The 20,729-nt window shown below is 38.7% G+C and overlaps 1 long non-coding RNA gene and 1 pseudogene across 2 annotated transcripts in view; both read left to right on the top strand.

Moving 5' to 3' along the window:
• LOC143550013 (uncharacterized) overlaps nt 1–17,376 on the top strand; it is a 39,445-nt gene extending 22,069 nt beyond the window's left edge. The window contains exons 1-3 of one of the 2 annotated variants that reach the window (XR_013138254.1): nt 16,335–16,430; nt 16,513–16,763; nt 16,873–17,376. This is a non-coding gene — a long non-coding RNA (uncharacterized LOC143550013). Of the gene's footprint in view, nt 1–16,334; nt 16,431–16,512; nt 16,764–16,872 lie in introns of those variants that run through there. The other variant, XR_013138253.1, reaches the window with a different exon arrangement.
• LOC143550015 (F-box/FBD/LRR-repeat protein At1g13570-like) lies at nt 11–16,266 on the top strand (annotated as a pseudogene).
• Nucleotides 17,377–20,729: the final 3,353 nt, after the last annotated feature.

The raw sequence follows: 20,729 nt of genomic DNA, 5'->3' as shown, positions 1-20,729 counted from the left end.
AAGCCAAGCCATGCCCTTACTTGAAGTTTACTGCCAAAGTCTCAAGGAACTCGCGGATCAATTTGTTGATGTTGATTCGCTAGTTACTGAACAACGACTAGTTCTTCAACTCGTATGTGGTCTTCCACCGGAGTATGATATTGTGGCCTCGTTTCTTAACCAAACTCTCCCATCATGGGAGAATATGTGTAGCATGTTGCAACCGGAGATGCTACGTTAGCATACTCGTGAGACACAAGTTCCAACACCCATTGTAGCAGCTGCAGTCAGTAACCGCCACCCAGCCATTGTTCCACGGGAAACCAATAACCGTGGGCCTACCCCTCCCCAACGTCGGCCCAATAACAAATCTGGTAAGCGTGAACACCCAAGAACGGGTAAACCCAACAATACACGTGGTTCAGGACCACTAACTCAGTCTCCTACGACCAACCCTATTGTCCAACCACCTCCATATCTGTATTGGCCCATTGCTCCTTATTAGTAGGGATGGTAAAGAAACCCGAACCCAATTGGAAAACCCGAAATCCGGCGTAAAAGGGACGGGTAATACCCGACCCATTAGGGTTTGGGATTAGTTTTAAAATTTTTCACGGGTTTGGGATTTTTAATATACCCGATTACTTCGACCCGATTACCGATAGAATAAACCCATTTACCCGATTATATACCCGATGTACCCGATATAGATTATTATATTATAAATATACTATATTCCAAATAAATTATTTGTCAAAACTTGGTTATGTTAATTATTTGAGATATTTTATCTTTATGGTAACCATATTTGTAATCGATTAGTTATATTTTGTCAAAACCCGACGGATTTTGGGCCGGGTATACCCGACGGATATTTTATCAAAACCCGATTGAAAATCCGAAACCCGATGGGAAAACCTGAAACCCGGCGGGTTTGGGATGGACTTTAATAACCGGGTATGGGTTTGGGAATACCTAAACACGACCCAAACCCGACCCATTGCCATCCCTACTTATTAGCCCCGCCTTCGTGTTCGTTTCCAACTCAAGGATGGGCCCAACCATGGAAGCCCAAACAAGCTCATCGAAATAGTGGTAAACAGATCCGGCTCCTCTACAACTCAAGTGAACCTGGCCGAGTATGACCCAATGGAGCCCACTCAGAGTGCTGCTGCGTTTCAAACTATGACTATGGAACAACCAAATGACCTATGATCCAAGTAAACTCGATACTTTTTCCTCGTATTCACCAATATCGTCAATATTTGTAGGAAATGGCAACAAAATTACAATACTTGGATCGGGTACCGCCAATATCCAAACCGTATACTTTAAAATTTGTTCTTTTTAAACCCAATTTTAAAGAACCTTATTTATGTCTGACAATCTAATATTAACAATTGGAATCTTTTTAATTTGACCCATTTGGATTTTCTGTGAAGGATTTCAAGGATGGGACGATCCTGAGTCGTCAAAATAGTTCGGGTCACCTCTACCCGTTCACCAACAATAGTTCCATCACTACTGCTTGTTTTGCTTCCGCTTAAGAGTCTCCTTCATGGCACAACCGATTTGAAAACCCAGGTCAACCCGTCATGGGGTTTCTACATTTAAATAAATTTATTGCTTGAAATAAATAGTCATTTCCTTTTGTTTGTCATTCATGTCAATTGTCGAAACATATACAATTACCGTTTTCGGATTCAGTTTCTAATACTTTGGTGCCATTTGCTATTTTACAGAGTTTCTAATACTTTGGTGCCATTTGCTATTTTACAGGACCTCTCCTATTTCAAGTCATGCAGGATATACATATTATATGGTTTTGGTGAATGCTTTCACTTAATAGACATGGGTTTATCCTCTAATAATAAGTCTGAAACACTCACTAAATTTGCCCATTTTCATGCTTTTGTTCAAACCCAATTCAAAATGAAAATACAATCTTTCTAATATCATATGGGCGGGGAATAAATAATCACTCAATTATGTTTCTCATGCCCACGTACATCTCAACAAAACGGCAAATACGAACGGATGATTCACCGTCTAAACGAGATTACGTTTACATTATTAATTCATGCTTCACTCCCTTACACGTTTTGGGTTGAATCTCTTCACATGGCTTCTTATCTACATACTGTTCTTCCCACCCCACCTCTCCAAAATTGATCCCCAACATCCGCTCTATATCTTCGTGAACCAACTTATGAACACCCTCATGTGTTTGGTTGTGCGTGCTACCCAAACACTACGCGACCCATACCAACAAACTTGAACCTCGTACCTGTAACACCCCGACCGAAGGCGGATTATACATCGGGGCGCCACATATTGTTTCATTACTCGCGACACTATTGGTGTCAATATTTATTAATACACATTTTATCGCGCACGCGCAGCGGGGAAAATAAAGAACGTAAATCAACATAAATCAATATATTTATAAAGCATAATATTCAAATAACATAAACTTGTCTTGCTACATTTTAAATCTAGGTCCAAAACAAAAGTAAACATCCTATGTGTCCTCAAGCTTCAAAGCAGCTACTGCAAACCTGAACATGTGTTAAAATAAACGTCAAACACTTGCGTGTTGGTGAGAAATCAAGTTTAATAGATATCCATAGTTAATCATAGATAATCATAGATAATAACAGTAAATCTGCGCGCAACATATGTTAATCTGGTATCTAACAAGGGTGAAATCAGATTGTGACCAAGCCTTAGATTCATAGCTCATAGTTCAATCCGTACTCCCAATTGAGCACAAAAACAAGAAAACTGTGCAAGTGTAAACAAAAGAGAAAACATAAACGATAGGTTCTCCCGTGTCTACCAATGGATCCATGAGAACTTCGGAATAGGCCGAACAAAGCGGTTAATGATACACACATACAAATAACAGCCAAGTAAATATCCATAACACATGGGATACTGCGCGACTAAAACTTCATAAACAGTTTAGGACTCAGTTTTGTACGAACACATGAACATCCCAAAACATTAAAACAAAAAGGGATTAGATACGAGATTACTCACTTGATAAAGATGCGATGTAAGATAATGCAAGAACCAACTCTTAAACAAGCAAAGTTAACCTATAATTAAAGATTATGTTTCAACGATCGGTTTTAGGTCTAGGTAATAAGTTAGCATCATTAATAAATAAATTATTATATATAATATATTACCGGAAAAGCAGGAAGAACAAGGAGGAAGACGGAGGCAAGAGAGGAGGCGGCAGGAGGACAATGGCAGAGAGCAAGAGGGAGGAAGAGATAATAAGTGTAGTGTGTGAAGTGTTAAGAAAATACTACTATTATTTATAGGCAAACCCTAGGGGACATAAACCCTAGAAAAGATCTCCAAAAGTAAAAGAAAAGATAACAGCCAAAAAGATTCCAAAAGCAAGATCTCAAAAGATAACAAAAGATATCAAAAGCAAAAAGTAAAAGATCTCAAAAGGTATGGCAGCAGGAAAAGAGGAAAAGCAAAAGGGAAAGCTGTCAGGGAACAGTAAAAAGCATGGGCGGAGACAGAAAAAGGTACAGGTTAAGCATGGCAAAAGCAGATCCTAAAAAGATAATGCCAGTCACTTTATCTACCAACCAATGGGGTTGGTACGCATGCAGCGCCGAAAGCAACTATTCAGACAAAGCAGATTAGGTCAACAGCTCAAAAGATAAGACAACACAAAAGCAAACGGCTAGATTTAAACAGAACTCAAGGGGGTCAGCGCGAGAAGGTTGAGTGCGCGAGCGCGAAGGCTGGCACAACAATCCTTAGCGCGCTGCGGGAAGAATCACAAATCCTTAGCGCACTGCGAGAACATAAATTCCTAGCGTGCTGCGGGAACATAAATTCCTAGCGTGCTGCGTGAAGAACTAGAATTCTTAGCGCATCGCGGGAAGAACATACATTCTTAGCGCGCTGCGAGAAGAGTTCTCTTCACGCATTGCAGGAACAAGATGTCTTCACGCAGGCTTCCTTAGCGCGTGGAGCTGCAGACATCCTTAGGCGGGAAAAACCAAAGGACAAGCAAAGGAGAGGGTTCAAGGCTTAAGGGTTAAGCAGGAGGGCGGGATGGCGACGAGACAAAGAGGCGGGACGACAAGAAAGGAAGGCGGGACGGCGGAAAGAAAAGGGGAAGAGAAAGAGGCGGGAATGAACAAATAAAAATAAATATATTTAATTTACTCAGTTAAATTTACAAAGATTAATAATAAACTTTAAATCATAAAAAGAAACGGATCAGAGAAACGGGTACCTGGGTCGGGTCGGATTCGGGCAGTTGTCACAGTCTCCCCTACTTTAAGAAATTTCGTCCCGAAATTTAACTCGTAGTAGGTGGCGCAGAGAAAAGGTACGGGTACTTGATCTTCATCTGATCTTCCCTTTCCCAAGTGAACTCGGCTCCGCGCTTGGACTGCCAACGAACTTTAACAATAGGGATGCGACTGCGCTTGGTCTTCTTCACCTCGCGATCCATAATCTCAACAGGCTTCTCAACAAAATGCATAGATTCATCAACTTGAACTTCATCAAGAGGAATGTGAAGGTTCACGTCAGCTAAACACTTCTTGAGATTGGATACATGGAAAGTTGGATGCACATTACTGAGCGCGAGCGGCAGGTCAAGTTTGTAAGCAACTTTTCCTACACGCGCAAGAATCTTGAATGGCCCAACATAACGAGGCGCAAGTTTACCTTTCTTCCCAAAGCGGACAACACCCTTCCAAGGCGACACTTTGAGGAGAACAAGATCACCAACTAGAAATTCGAGAGGCTTTCGCCTGCGATCAGCATAACTCTTCTGCCGGCTTCTGGCAGTCAGCAGACGATCACGGATCTTGGCGATTTTATCGGTTGTCTCTTGAACTAGTTCGGGTCCTGTGATTTGAACTTCACCCACTTCGTTCCAACAAATCGGTGAACGGCACTTTCGACCGTAAAGTGCTTCAAATGGGGCCATACCGATACTGGAATGATAGCTGTTATTATAAGAAAACTCGATCAGAGGCAGGTGTGAATCCCAATTACCTCCAAAATCAAGAACACAAGATCGGAGCATATCCTCAAGAGTTTGAATGGTTCGCTCAGACTGTCCGTCAGTCTGAGGATGATATGCTGTACTCATGTCCAAACGAGTTCCTAGCGCAGATTGGAGAGATTTCCAAAAGCGAGATATAAAACGGCCATCGCGATCGGATATGATGCTCAAAGGAGTACCATGGCGGCAGACAATTTCCTTGACGTAAAGCTGCGCGAGATGCTCAACACGGTAGGTTTCACGAATGGGCAGAAAATGAGCAGACTTAGTCAAACGATCCACTATTACCCAAATGCTATCATGTTTGCTTGTTGTCAAAGGTAACTTGGTAATAAAGTCCATTGCTATACCTTCCCACTTCCACGTAGGAATTTCTGGTTGTTCGAGCAAACCAGATGGGCGTTGGTGTTCAGCTTTAACTTTAGAACAAGTCAGGCACTTAGCTACGAACACAGCAATATCCTTTTTCATGCCAGGCCACCAATAAGTAATGCGCAAATCCTTGTACATCTTATCAGCGCCAGGATGAATAGAATATCGAGATTTGTGCGCTTCACAAAGGATATCAGCGCGAAGATTCTCATCACAAGGGATCCAGATGCGATTGAGATAGCAGAGAATTCCACTCAGATTAGGCACAAAGAGTGCTTCCGCGCCACACGCTAACTCGGCGCGAAGGTTGCCATTGCTGATGGATGCGCGCTGCGAGTCGCGAATGCGCGATTCAAGATCGTTTAGGATCGGCGCGAAATGAAGCTGGGTGCGCGGCAAGATACAGTTAAGCTGGCTGGGTTTACGGCTGAGCGCATCAGCTACCACATTAGCTTTACCAGGATGATACCGGATCTCACAATCGTAATCGCTGATGAGTTCGTTCCATCGGCGTTGTCTCATGTTAAGTTCCTTTTGATCAAAGATATGCTGAAGGCTTTTATGGTCAGTGTAGAGGATACACTTAGTACCATAAAGGTAGTGTCTCCAGATCTTCAAGGCAAAAACAACTGCACCAAGTTCGAGATCGTGAGTTGTATAATTCTTTTCGTGAATCTTAAGTTGCCTCGATGCGTAAGCGATAACCTTGCCTCGTTGCATAAGAACACAACCGAGACCTTGGTTGGATGCATCGCAATATACGACAAAATCATCATTACCCTCAGGTAGCGCAAGAACAGGAGCTTCACACAACAAACGCTTGAGCGTTAGAAAGGCTTCTTCTTGCTTCGAGCCCCAAATATACGGCTTACCTTTGTGCGTTAGAGCTGTTAAAGGCAAAGCGATCTTTGAAAAGTTCGAAATAAAACGCCGGTAATAACCAGCTAAGCCCAAGAAGGAACGGATTTCAGAAGGAGAGGATGGCGTAATCCAGTTCTTGATTGCTTCAATCTTGGATGGGTCGACATGAATACCCATCTTGTTTACAACATGACCAAGAAACTGTACTTCATCCGACCAGAAATCACACTTGGAGAGTTTGGCAAAGAGTTGCTCGGCTCTAAGCTTTTGCAATACCAATCGGAGATGTTGCTCGTGCTCGGCCTTGGTCTTAGAATACACCAGAACATCATCGATAAACACAATCACGAATTTGTCCAAGAAAGGCCTACACACCCGATTCATAAGATCCATGAAAACGGCGGGTGCGTTGGTTAAACCGAAGGACATGACCAAGAATTCAAAATGGCCATAACGAGTACGAAAAGCAGTCTTGGGAACATCTTCATCACGAACACGCAACTGGTGATAGCCAGAGCGGAGATCGATCTTGGAGAAACAAGAGGCACCTTGGAGTTGATCAAAGAGGTCGTCAATACGCGGTAAGGGATACCGGTTCTTAATGGTGAGTTTGTTCAACTCGCGGTAATCAATACACATGCGAAACGATCCATCTTTCTTTTTAACGAACAACACCGGAGCACCCCAGGGCGAAGAGCTAGGGCGAATGAATCCTTTAGCGGTCAACTCTTGAAGTTGGCTAGCTAATTCTTGCATTTCAGCGGGTGCAAGACGATAAGGAGATTTGGCTACGGGGGAAGCACCAGGGATAAGATCAATACGAAACTCGACTTCCCGAGCGGGAGGGATACCAGGAAGATCATCAGGAAAAACTTCAGGGAAGTCACGCACAACAGGGATATCGCGAAGTTTCTTCTTTTCTCCATCAGGTTTAACCACATGGGCTAAAAATGCAACACATTTCTTCCGCATGAGTTTCCGGGCTTCAGCGCAAGACATAAGCTTAAGACCGCGGGAGGGTTTTTCGCCGTAAATATGAAGATCACCATTTTCTCGAGGAATGCGAATTAACTTCTTGGCGCAAATAACTTCGGCGCGATTATGCGAGAGCCAATCCATACCAATGATAACATCAAAACTTCCAAGAGGCATAGGAATGAGGTCAATTAGAAAATCGTTTTCGTTAAGGTTAAGCGTGCAATTTTTAATCACTGAGTTTATTAAAATAGTTTCACCGTTAGCCAATTCAACTGAAAAATCTTCTTTTAAATCGCTGCGCGGTCGCGCAAGCTTCTGCTCGAAGGCGCGAGAAATAAAACTTCTATCGGCGCCAGTATCAAAAAGTACAGATGCATAGTGACCGTTAAGTAAAAATGTACCATTAACTACGTCATTATTCGCTTGCGCTTGGTGCGCTGTTATGTTAAAGGCTCGGCCTCGCGCCACTTGGTTCGAAATTTGGTTCACCGGATTTGCTTGAGTAATCTGGACTTGTAGCCTCGGGCACGCGTTCCGGAAATGACTGGGATCACCGCAGTTATAGCACGACCTGGGTCGTGGATTCTGGTAAGTTGGTTGTGGGTTATGCGGGTAGGCTGGTGGTGTTTGCACAATTGGGTTGGCTGAAGGGACTCTACAGTACTCAGTAGTGTGACCAGTGCGGCCACATCTGTTACATTGTCGACACGGGGTTTGAGGTGGGTGATGAAGTCTACAGGTTGGGCAGAAGGGTTGGTTTCCTGTGTAAGGTTTCTTAGTTGGCGGGGCAGGAAGTGCTGGAGTGGTTAAGGCATAGTTGTGGACTGCAGGAGGTGCTGGGTAGGTTGACAGTGGGTTAGGCGCATAAACTGGGGATTGATAAATGGGTTGCTGGACAATAGGAGGGTTGGTAAGCGCATAGGCTCTGCGCTTGCGTTTGGGGTTATTATGGTGTGAGGGTTCGGGTTTGGTTTCTGATGGTTCAGGGACAGTCTTGGTGGGTTTGATCTTCTCAGCTCCCCGCAGGAACAGGGTTCCTGCTCTGACATGGTTGTCGCTGAGCACAGCGGCCAACTCGATGGCGTCAGAGAGGGTTGCTGGGTTTCTGGCCCATACGGAGTCTTGAATTTCCATGGGGAGACCCCCAAGGAACTTCTCGATGGCTCGGCGGGTAGGGGTAACAAGGTGAGGGACCAGTAAGCTTAGCTCGTGGAAGCGCGTCGCGTACTCGCGCGCTTCGCCGCTGTACTGTTTCAAGTTCCAGAATTCTTCTTCCAGGCGCTTGACTTCGTTGGGAGGGCAGAATTCTCGCATTAGGAGATCCTTAAATTCTTCCCAAGGTACGCTAGAAGCAGCTTCTGCGCCACGTGCATGAGCTACTCCATTCCACCATGTAAGCGCCCTAGATTCCAGGACACTTGAGGCATAGAGGGTTCGTCTGTCTGAGGGGCATTGGGTATGGAGGAATGTGTTTTCAATCTTCTCCAGCCACTGGAGCATCACGGTGGCTCCTCCAAGACCTGTGAACTTTGGAGGGTTACCCGCATTGAAGGATTTAATGTTGTAACTGGAGGTATTGGCATTGTTTTGGCTCAAGGCTTGGGCTATTGCGGCGGCCATTTCCTGGGAACGTTGCTGTTTACGCCTGCGCGATGCTTCTCTCTGGCGATAGCGAGCTGATAGTGGAGGCATTCTAAAAAATTTTAATTTTAGTTAATATCTTGGTTTTAGCACAAAGTATAACCTCGAAAAGCTTGGTTTCACGGAGTTAGATACTATCAAAAGTTTAAAGTAAAATAAATGACCCTAAATGCAGACTTAATAAAGGTAACAAATTCGAATCAAGAATCGACAATTCATGTATCACCATGACTTTCCGAATTCCCAATTTAAAATATACGAGCAAACGAGTATTGGAGATTGACGATTCATGTATCACCATGACTTTTCAATCTTCAATATAAAATATACAAGAAAATGAGTATTGGAGGTTGACAATTCATGTATCACCATGACTTTTCAAGTCTCCAACCTCAGAACATAATCGTAATTGGAAATTGAAAATCAACTATTCATGTATCACCATGACTTTTCGGATTTTCAATCCCAACAAACGAATATGCAAGAAAAATCAATAAAAATCGAAATTTAGCAAAAATCGAAATATCGTGAAATAAAACATAAATTCATATACTGCACAAGCGCGAGCATATTCATAAATAACGAGTAATTAACAATAAGCGCGCAAACATGAGATTTCTCTCATGCGCGAGAAGGGACTCTTAGGTATTCTAGGCCGTTACGTCTAACCACCTATCCTAAAGTCAACGAGCTCTGATACCAATCTGTAACACCCCGACCGAAGGCGGATTATACATCGGGGCGCCACATATTGTTTCATTACTCGCGACACTATTGGTGTCAATATTTATTAATACACATTTTATCGCGCACGCGCAGCGGGGAAAATAAAGAACGTAAATCAACATAAATCAATATATTTATAAAGCATAATATTCAAATAACATAAACTTGTCTTGCTACATTTTAAATCTAGGTCCAAAACAAAAGTAAACATCCTATGTGTCCTCAAGCTTCAAAGCAGCTACTGCAAACCTGAACATGTGTTAAAATAAACGTCAAACACTTGCGTGTTGGTGAGAAATCAAGTTTAATAGATATCCATAGTTAATCATAGATAATCATAGATAATAACAGTAAATCTGCGCGCAACATATGTTAATCTGGTATCTAACAAGGGTGAAATCAGATTGTGACCAAGCCTTAGATTCATAGCTCATAGTTCAATCCGTACTCCCAATTGAGCACAAAAACAAGAAAACTGTGCAAGTGTAAACAAAAGAGAAAACATAAACGATAGGTTCTCCCGTGTCTACCAATGGATCCATGAGAACTTCGGAATAGGCCGAACAAAGCGGTTAATGATACACACATACAAATAACAGCCAAGTAAATATCCATAACACATGGGATACTGCGCGACTAAAACTTCATAAACAGTTTAGGACTCAGTTTTGTACGAACACATGAACATCCCAAAACATTAAAACAAAAAGGGATTAGATACGAGATTACTCACTTGATAAAGATGCGATGTAAGATAATGCAAGAACCAACTCTTAAACAAGCAAAGTTAACCTATAATTAAAGATTATGTTTCAACGATCGGTTTTAGGTCTAGGTAATAAGTTAGCATCATTAATAAATAAATTATTATATATAATATATTACCGGAAAAGCAGGAAGAACAAGGAGGAAGACGGAGGCAAGAGAGGAGGCGGCAGGAGGACAATGGCAGAGAGCAAGAGGGAGGAAGAGATAATAAGTGTAGTGTGTGAAGTGTTAAGAAAATACTACTATTATTTATAGGCAAACCCTAGGGGACATAAACCCTAGAAAAGATCTCCAAAAGTAAAAGAAAAGATAACAGCCAAAAAGATTCCAAAAGCAAGATCTCAAAAGATAACAAAAGATATCAAAAGCAAAAAGTAAAAGATCTCAAAAGGTATGGCAGCAGGAAAAGAGGAAAAGCAAAAGGGAAAGCTGTCAGGGAACAGTAAAAAGCATGGGCGGAGACAGAAAAAGGTACAGGTTAAGCATGGCAAAAGCAGATCCTAAAAAGATAATGCCAGTCACTTTATCTACCAACCAATGGGGTTGGTACGCATGCAGCGCCGAAAGCAACTATTCAGACAAAGCAGATTAGGTCAACAGCTCAAAAGATAAGACAACACAAAAGCAAACGGCTAGATTTAAACAGAACTCAAGGGGGTCAGCGCGAGAAGGTTGAGTGCGCGAGCGCGAAGGCTGGCACAACAATCCTTAGCGCGCTGCGGGAAGAATCACAAATCCTTAGCGCACTGCGAGAACATAAATTCCTAGCGTGCTGCGGGAACATAAATTCCTAGCGTGCTGCGTGAAGAACTAGAATTCTTAGCGCATCGCGGGAAGAACATACATTCTTAGCGCGCTGCGAGAAGAGTTCTCTTCACGCATTGCAGGAACAAGATGTCTTCACGCAGGCTTCCTTAGCGCGTGGAGCTGCAGACATCCTTAGGCGGGAAAAACCAAAGGACAAGCAAAGGAGAGGGTTCAAGGCTTAAGGGTTAAGCAGGAGGGCGGGATGGCGACGAGACAAAGAGGCGGGACGACAAGAAAGGAAGGCGGGACGGCGGAAAGAAAAGGGGAAGAGAAAGAGGCGGGAATGAACAAATAAAAATAAATATATTTAATTTACTCGGTTAAATTTACAAAGATTAATAATAAACTTTAAATCATAAAAAGAAACGGATCAGAGAAACGGGTACCTGGGTCGGGTCGGATTCGGGCAGTTGTCACAGTACCTTCCTATGCATTTTCATCGGGTACCCAACAAGTTATTGTGGCTATCAATGCTTAGAAATTTCCACAGCAAAAATAATATATTCTCGGCACGTCACGTTTGATGAAAAAAAAGTTTCCATTTACAACCCCCTCCCATCATTCATTCATTGATCCATCTCCAACAGTCTTCACCCAACCATTATCATTCTCCCAAAGTCCAGCTATAAATCCACAAGCCAGCCCACCTAAACGGAACCTTAACAGCCCAAACATGCAATCTTCTCAAACCACACACCCTTCTACTTCACCAGCCCAGCTCTAAGGATGAGCAAAATCGGTACCGGTAACGATTGGTACCGGTACCGGTACCGGTACCGAAATCGGTACCGTCGGTACCAAATCGGTATCAAAATTTTAAGTTTCGGGATCGGTACAGTACCGATACGGTACGGTTCCGGTATTTCCCGATTTTTTATCTTCGGTACCGGTATAATCCCGGTACCGTCCCGGTACCGAACCGAATATTTCGGTACCGGTACCAAAGATTTGAGATTTTCGGGATCGGTATTTTCGGTACCGGTACCGTGCTCATCCCTAGTCAAGTATGTTTATAATGTGATTTCAAATTATATATGCCACCCATGTTAGAAATATTGAACCTATACACTATGGTAAAAAAATGTTTATTTTCATATTTGCTAACGATTAAAAAAAATAACTCCTATTGAATTTATTAGATTTGATGTGTTCGTGTTAACAATGACTCGGTTTGGGTTTAAATGGGGATATATGTAATTGTTGCTCATAAGAAGGGGATATATGTAAAAAGTTCTTTAATTAGTTCATTAAGGGTAAAATAGTCTTTCTATATGCTAATTTTAATGAAATGGGAAGATATGTAATATATGTGGTTTAGGAAGGAGAAATTTGTAATTGATTTTTAAGGGACAAGTAAATATGTAATAAATGAACTTAGGAAAGGGATATATGTAAATGCCAATGACTTTCAAAATGCAAATCCTTAATACATAGTAAACTTTCATGTAGTGCAATGGCTATTGATGTCGCCGCCGTGACCGCAAGTCCAATGAAGAAACGAGTTGTTAACTTAGGATCCAAAAGCTATAACTTTTTGTTGAAACTCCATGAACAAACCTACAAAAATACATATATACCCTTGTTAAGCTAAATTACAAAAATACTTAAAGTCCTTAAGTTCGATTATAATAATTGTATTAATTATGGTGTTGGTTACATATAGCCAATGCGTTACAATTTATACCTGATAAAGGGATCTCAAGTAGTTGATAAAACTTAGAAAACAAGAACCCGTGATCGTGTGGGCCTCACAATTTTCAAGCCCCGGAGGCGAATGCAGGGAACAATCACAATATGGCTTATATGATCATACAAGGTAACAATCATAAAAAGAAACGATCACAAAAGGTATCATCTCCTAAGTTCATGCGAGCCTTTTTACGATCCCATTAGTCTAAATATGCATCTTTACATAGAACTCCATACCCATTTAGGTAAACGGGTCGTGTGCGGGCCATGGTTTGGGTTTTATTGAGACGTTATATTAATTGTATAAAATAATAAATAGAAAGGGTTGTCAAAGCATAAAACAAGTTATGAAAAAATAAGCTATCAAAGTAGTATAAAATAAGATGTTGCTTGCTCTGCACTCATATTAACATTTGTAGCTCATGTTTCCATCATAACATAAATTGTATAAAAATGATGAAAACCAAATTGGGAACAAAAAGCAGTTTTATAATTTATCAAAACTAATACAAAAATAATTGCAATATAAAATATTTAAGAACATTAAAATATACTAAAAATTTTATGGCCTGGTCCAGTTTTAACATGGTTTGAAATTTATGAAGCCGACTGACCGAAAGAGAATACAAAAAACTGACCGCTAAACCAGAACCAACGACCGGTTTAGGTGGTTTCATCGTTTTAAACCGAACCATGAACATCGCGAATATGAATAAACATATAATTTTAAAATCGCTGTCACTGTATTGAAAAACACGTGGACTCATTTTGGTGGTCAACTTGATCAATAGCACAATATGATTTGAGATCATGCAGATTAGTGCAAAGCGAATTTAGCATTTTTATGGGGATTATTTGCAAGGGCAATATGGGCATTTGATATTCAAGTTTGACTAACTGTTGCAAATGGTTTAGTTGAAACTTCAAGTTTCGATGGTTCATTGAGTTTAGTTGAAACTTCAAGTTTGACTAACTGTTAGTTAAATAGTCAAAATTGGACTCTACCTTATCTAATTTGTTTTATACCAGGGGTAGTTTTGGAAATATAAAACATATTTTGGATTACAGAGTAGAACAAAATTGTTCAAGTAAACGGGTCGAAGCTCAAGATAAGAGTTGATTTGAGTTTCAAATTTCTATCATTCTTGGCTCAAAGTGCCATCATGGCTGTTTTCGGATATCGTGACAAAGTGATTTCGGGTAATTCTTGTGAAGAGTAATATTGTATTGGTTATTATGTTTCAAGGGGCAACTAGCTTATGTTTTGTTTGAATGTAATGTAGGCGTGATGGAACTAAAAAAGCTTTTGTGCGGTTGACTTCGGATTATGTGGCGTTGGATGTTGCTAACAAAATTGGAATCATCTAACCTAAAACTGCTTCAGCAAAAGATGTATTTTGATTTTTGACATTTATGTTACTTTTGTTGTCTTGAGTATTTTTCAAACTTTCTTATGTTTGATTAAAAGTTTTTATTGGATTATATTTTTTTATAGTTGTAGCTTTTGTATTGAAATTACATTTGTTTGTTACTTGAAGAGTTATGTTTGCATATTAGTGATATACTTAATAAACAAATAGCCGTACATATTACTTACATGTTGGATATTGATATGATGATTAATAAACAAACAACAATACTTGTTACATGTTTGTGAACTCAACTCTAAACATAATCCCAAATTAAATTTGTGATTATGATATGAACCCAATATTGACAAAATAATAGTTGTTATTTACTCCAAGTCACAAATTGATTTAACCAAAACACTAAAACCATCACTTTACCATTAATACCTAAACATATATCTACATGTTGAGTTCATATTTAAATTACATCAACGAACATTCGTGTCTTAGTTTACTTCGATAATATAACTCAAACGCGTATTAGTGCATTCTAGGAAAACACTTGAATGACCTTGTTAGTTCTAGCTGCAATAGTTAGTTTTTAGACACCCGTCGCAACCGCGGGCTCTCCTACTAGTAAGTATTAAGTACTATGTAATTCTTAGATGATAACAACAAATACAGTTGAAACTACAATAAACCCAAAAGCTACATTTAAACTCCAACTTAACTACAAACCCATGTAAGTTCAAAACAGGCTCGCAACAACAAACTAAATCTCAATCCAAAGAGCTTAACTATAAACTTAAACTCCCAGCCAATTAGTTTTTCTTTCTCGTACTTGGCTTTTAAAATAAAAAAATACCCTAGGTTCAAACTGGCCCCTCTCATTCTCTCACCTTCAGCTTTTGACGGTGTAATTAGTTCTCACCGTAGCCCATTGCCGGATTCTTTTCGCCATGGATTGCTCGCTTCTTCACCGTCGGCCTCGAACCCCTCTCACTTCTACCCCTAATTTTCACCATTCTAACCCTAGTAAGCTCCTGTATATTAATAGTTTATATGTTAATTCAAGTTGTATGTTAAATTGTGAATAGCTTAATGTATGTTAATAGTTACAAATTGTTAATTGAAAAACCTTACTGTATGTTACTAGTTTATATATTACTTTCAAAATTTAGCAATAATCATGTGTTGTGGGAAGACTTGATATGCATATGTAATTAACCGGACAAATAAAGCACCCAAGCTTGCACATGAAGATTTCATTAGCAACATGCCAGATATTCTGAATTGGTTGCCATTACAAGATGCGGTAAGGACTGGTATCTTGTCGAGAAACTGGAGGTTTAAGTGGAATATGCTTAGCCAACTCGTTATTGATGAGAACTTCTTTAAATTTCTTTCAAAAGGAAATACAAATAGTTATGGGAGCGTTATAAGTATGATGCTTCTTCATCTTAATGGTTCCATAACAAAGTGTGTCCTCCACAACAACAAACTGACTGATGAATATATTTGTAACTGGATTTTGTTCTTGTCAAGAAAAGGAATTAAGGACCTCACTCTTGTGCAATACTTGGGTGCAAGACCATTAAATTTGCCTATCCATCTTTTTTCTTGTTTAAAGTTAGAACGTCTTAAACTTCATTTTTGTTGTTTCAATCCTCCACCTAGTTTAGTTTTTATGGTTTTCCAAATCTATTGAGCTTAGAGTTGTCTTTTGGTGGAGAAAAGAGTGAACTTGGGAAGTTTATTAGTATGTGCCCCTTGCTTGAGAATTTGAAATTGAATTATTCCGGCAAAGTAAAACTAGTTGAGATTGCAAACCTTAAAAATCTCAAAATATTATCTTTGTCCTTGCGTGAACGTGACATTACAACGACAATAAGTTCGAACAATATCTTTGAGCTTCTGGGTTCTCTTCCAAAACTTCAAGAGCTTTTTTTGAAACTTGATTTCAAGGTAATTAATGCTAAGCTGTGTCATATAAGTTTAATTTATAGCCTCATTATTTTTTTTCATTCCACGTTTTACAGCTGATAGAAGATGGTGCTAGAAAGAAGTTCTCCACCTCCTTTCTCTCCTTCAAGACTCTTCGATTATTTAGAATAGATTTAGGCAATCGCATAAATTTATCATTTGCTTTTGAGTTGATTTGGAGCTCGCCGAATCTACAAAACCTTGAGATCCATGTAATTCCATGTGTACGTTTCAATCTTACTGTTTGTTGTGTAATCTCATAGTTATATAGTTGCGCATTTGAACACTAGTTGGTTATTCTTGCAGGTTTCTAACACATTACCAATACCAGAGGTGGAATACAACAAAACGGCGCTTCAAAGCGTGGTGCTTGCAGGTTGTTTTGCAGGTTCAGAGAATGAAATGTGTTTGATAAAGTACTTACTCGCATGTTCTCCTTTCTTAAAAAGTATTCTTATTCGTCCCAGCGGGGCTCTAGCACCTTGTGCTCAGTTGATGATTACCATGAAGTTATTGAAGCTCCCTCGAGCCTCCACTGTAGCTCAAATTGATTTCGAGTATTAGTTCTTTTTAACTTATTTATTGTTGTTGCTGTTATGTGGCTTGTTTTAGTACTAGTTAGTTTCTGTACTAACCCCCACAATTTTTTTAATATTTTTATTTCAGAGGTATACTTTAATACAATGGGGGCGGTTTGCAGCTTCAAAGTTCGGTGTTTAAAGATTTGAAAGGTTCAATGAATGAAGTATACTTGATTAGGGATTTACATGCATGCTCCTGTTTTCTGAAAAAAAACTTGTTATTCACTCCCTCTCGTCTGCAGAGTCTGACGAGAAGTTTTTGTTTGCTGTGAAGTTGTTGAAGCTCCAACGAACCTACCCGGATGTTGATATCAATCTATATTAGTTTTAGGTCTTTTAAACTTATCTTTTATGAATTTATGAGCTCATTGTGTAAGGAGAAATGAACACGTGTTTGTTAGTCTAGTATGAATTAAGGTGATGTTTGGTTTCTTAGTTTGGACATTTTGCAAATATTGGATTGCTTGTGTGGCACTGGATGTTTTTGATGTTTCGTGTCGTACTCGTGTTTGAAGTAGTCTTGCTGTGTTATTGATGATGTTTTTTTAATGTTGATGAAAGATGTCTGTTCTGCTTATACAGAGCACTAGATTGAGAGTTCGGGTTTAGGGTTTAGGTTTTCGGGTTTAAGGTTTATGTTTTCGGGTTTAGGGTTTGTTTTGTAAAAGATAAAGAGGTAAAATAAGGATATTATAAATATATATACTATTAAAATTAAAGAAAAGATATATTAAATATTTACAAAATTAATACTAAAAAAATAAATTAATATTAATACTTGATAGTTTTTAATTTGATATATGTAGTGGAGATTATTAAGTGAAAAAAATGTTATAGGGACTAATATGTATATAAAGAATGCTATGAGGTAATAGTAATTAATCTAATAACTTTAGGGGGTGTATATTTAGTAAAAATGTTATAAGAGGGGGTACGTTTAGCAACACCCTATCAATATATAACATGTCTTGTTTATTTCCAAAATTATGTTAAATTTTATGTTACAAGTTTTTAATCATTCTCACTTTACTCTAATAAGAAAGTGACGCACCGGACTAGCTGGCATAGCGTTAGCCGATTCTTTTGTGACACTTACAATAATGAAAGGTCACACACAATCTAATCAAACATGAGTTAATACAAAACACTTAATTAACGGTCTTCGTATAGGCTAAAAGAAGAGAAGTTAGCTTAGCTGACATATATACGACCTAGTAATGACTTGTTATATCTTCTAGCACGACTGAAACTGGTTAGTATTACAGCTTTGATCAGAACCACTTTGCTTCACATGTTCTTACTTAAGAACTTCAAACATTCGCTTAAACTCAGATTAAAAGTGTTTGGTATGGTAATATGATGATTTGTAATAAGTACTTGAGTAAGGAATAAATCCTTTTGGAGTTTTCTAGAATGCTAAAGCGAGCACTCTTTTTTTTCTCTTTATTATCCACTTTTGAAAAAAAAAGAGTGGGTGGGATTGGGTTGGGAGGGGGGATAGGGTGTAAACAATTGGAGTCGAGATTGACTTGCTTTGATTTACGAGAGCTCGTGCTCAGGCTCGGATCGTTTCAAAATATTTTAGAAAACTCAAACTAGGCACTTGAGTTGTTTTTTAAAGCTGGAGCTCGGCCCACCTACTCTTTATTAATTATTGTATATACTTTTTTTATTTTTTTTTATATATTGAGATAAGCCTTAAACGAGCCTAAGATCATGTCGAGCTTAGTTGCAGTACTTTAAACGAGGAAAAGCTTGGCTCAAGCTCGGGAGTGCATTGTTAAATTAATCAACATAATTCCAAAATAAAAAGGCTCGTTAAGGCTTAACGATCCTACATAATATTTTCATACAAGGCTCAAGCTCGGGCTCGATAACTAAATAAGCTTTATTTAAGGAACAAACTGCATAAGCCTCAACTCGTTCAAGTTTTTTGTATCAATCTTATCTCGAGTAGCTCGCGAGTGGGTTTGCATATTCGCACTCCTAGAATACCTTAATTATTTTAGATTAGTTTGCAAGACTTAATCGAATTAACCAAAAAAACATAGAATTGAAATAACCTAGTTAAGGAGTTTTTTTTAACGACCAACAAACATAGAATGTTTAGGTACTCCGTACGAGATGACCCAATGAAAAAAGACAACTGTCAGCTGGTCAGCCAGCCGTACGAAGCCCTTAAGCGCCTCCAGTTGATCTCCAATTCCGGGAAAACCCCACCAGCCCGAAGGCCCACTGGTGGTAGAACCCGAACGCCCTCAGGATCGAACTGGAGATCACAAAGATCCTGATCTTTCTTCGTTAAGCCACCTATGTCCCCCAAAGTGTTGTAAGTGAGAATTGAACTTTGGTCTCCATTGAGAAACCCAAACTTCCTACCATTAAACCACATTGAAAATGACCGTTAAAGACTTAGGTTTTTGAGATTGAGTTTAGAAATGACCTATTAGTTTTTGAAAAAAAACAATAAATAAAGAAAATGGTTGACATTGATAAAAGTGTTTGGTATTTTGGCTTTTAAAAAGGTTAAAAAATTGTTTTTCATAAGCCACAAAAACTTGGCCTTTTAATAGGTTTTGGATTTTTTAGCATAACCCTGTTTACCTCACGTATTACCTTTTTAGTCATTTTACATTAATAACATAAGCCAAACAATTTTAAATAAACGACTTGACTTTTTCATCACATAAACTAATTCGGGTTTTTTTTATTCTGTTTGTTTATATTTGAAGTCTTGTAAAAAGTCAGACCCAGTTAAAATAAACCCATATATAACCCAACAAATTTTATACACAAAACCAAAATCAAACCAACCTGTCGGAACAGGGGATTTCAAATTCACCAAAAAATTCATTCCGCTAGAGCAAGGTTATAATTTCTTTTTTCTTATATCTTATATAGTTATTTACAGTGTGGTTTGGTTTCATAGGTGTGAGACATGTATGATATTTAATATAGGTAATACCTTATCCGATTTACTTAAAACATACATACTTGTATATCCAAACCACACTATAAATAACTATATATGCATGATATAAGATATAAATTCAGTTAGTTGTTTATCTGTAAATAGAAAATCGTTTTAATGGATAGAAATTATTGTATTACATGATATAATAGAAAATTTGTTAACATGGTGCCTACTTGGACCCCATAGAAAGGGGCCAAGTGGTCATATAAAACTTATTTTAATAGTAGTATAGTAGATTATTTATTTGTTAAATGTACGAATATTACTACAAAACATTTCTATGTTTGTTAGTTTTTTTTATCATATTGTAGGTTGTGGAAAACCAAGCATAACCGATGCAGTTAAACCAAACATTAGATGGAGGGATAAAACATAACCAACGAGTCATAACTTCATGCCACTGTTATGAATTATTAATGTCAACAAGAATCAAGTTATATTCAAATGGTTGCACTAAAATGGTGGTGGCAACAAAAGTAAATTGTGTGTTTAAAATTAATATTCATGTGCTATAAATACATGAGCTATAAATACATGAAGCATGAACGTAGAGTATGTCGGCTAAAATATTAATATTGGTGAAAAACCTAATTGGGCTTCATGGTTTCTATAAAATATAATTATATCTTATATGATGCCTATATAGTTATTTACAGTGTGGTTTGGACATACGGGTATGTATGTTTTAAGTAAATCGAATAAGGTATTAGTTATATCAAATATCATACACACCTCACACCCACGAAACCTATTAAAACAAATCTCATACTCCATACCCCGCCCTATATATGAATATTGATCCATTTTGATATTTTTGATATATTCGTTTGTCATTCTACATTTATGTTTGCATTGGTTCTCTTCTAGATGGAGGTATGAACTTGTTAACTTTGATATTATTAAGGAGAATAAAAATTACAAACGCTACCGCTCTGTTCTCGAGATTAATAAACAAATAAAAAGAGAAG

Source organism: Bidens hawaiensis, unplaced genomic scaffold, assembly GCF_021521415.1.
Source record: "Bidens hawaiensis isolate Kalapana, Puna unplaced genomic scaffold, B.hawaiensis_p1.1 tig00015906_1, whole genome shotgun sequence".
NCBI classification, from domain to species: Eukaryota; Viridiplantae; Streptophyta; class Magnoliopsida; order Asterales; family Asteraceae; genus Bidens; species Bidens hawaiensis.
The sequence above is the reverse complement of the archived record's forward strand: the minus strand, read 5'-3'. Positions and strand labels throughout refer to the sequence as shown.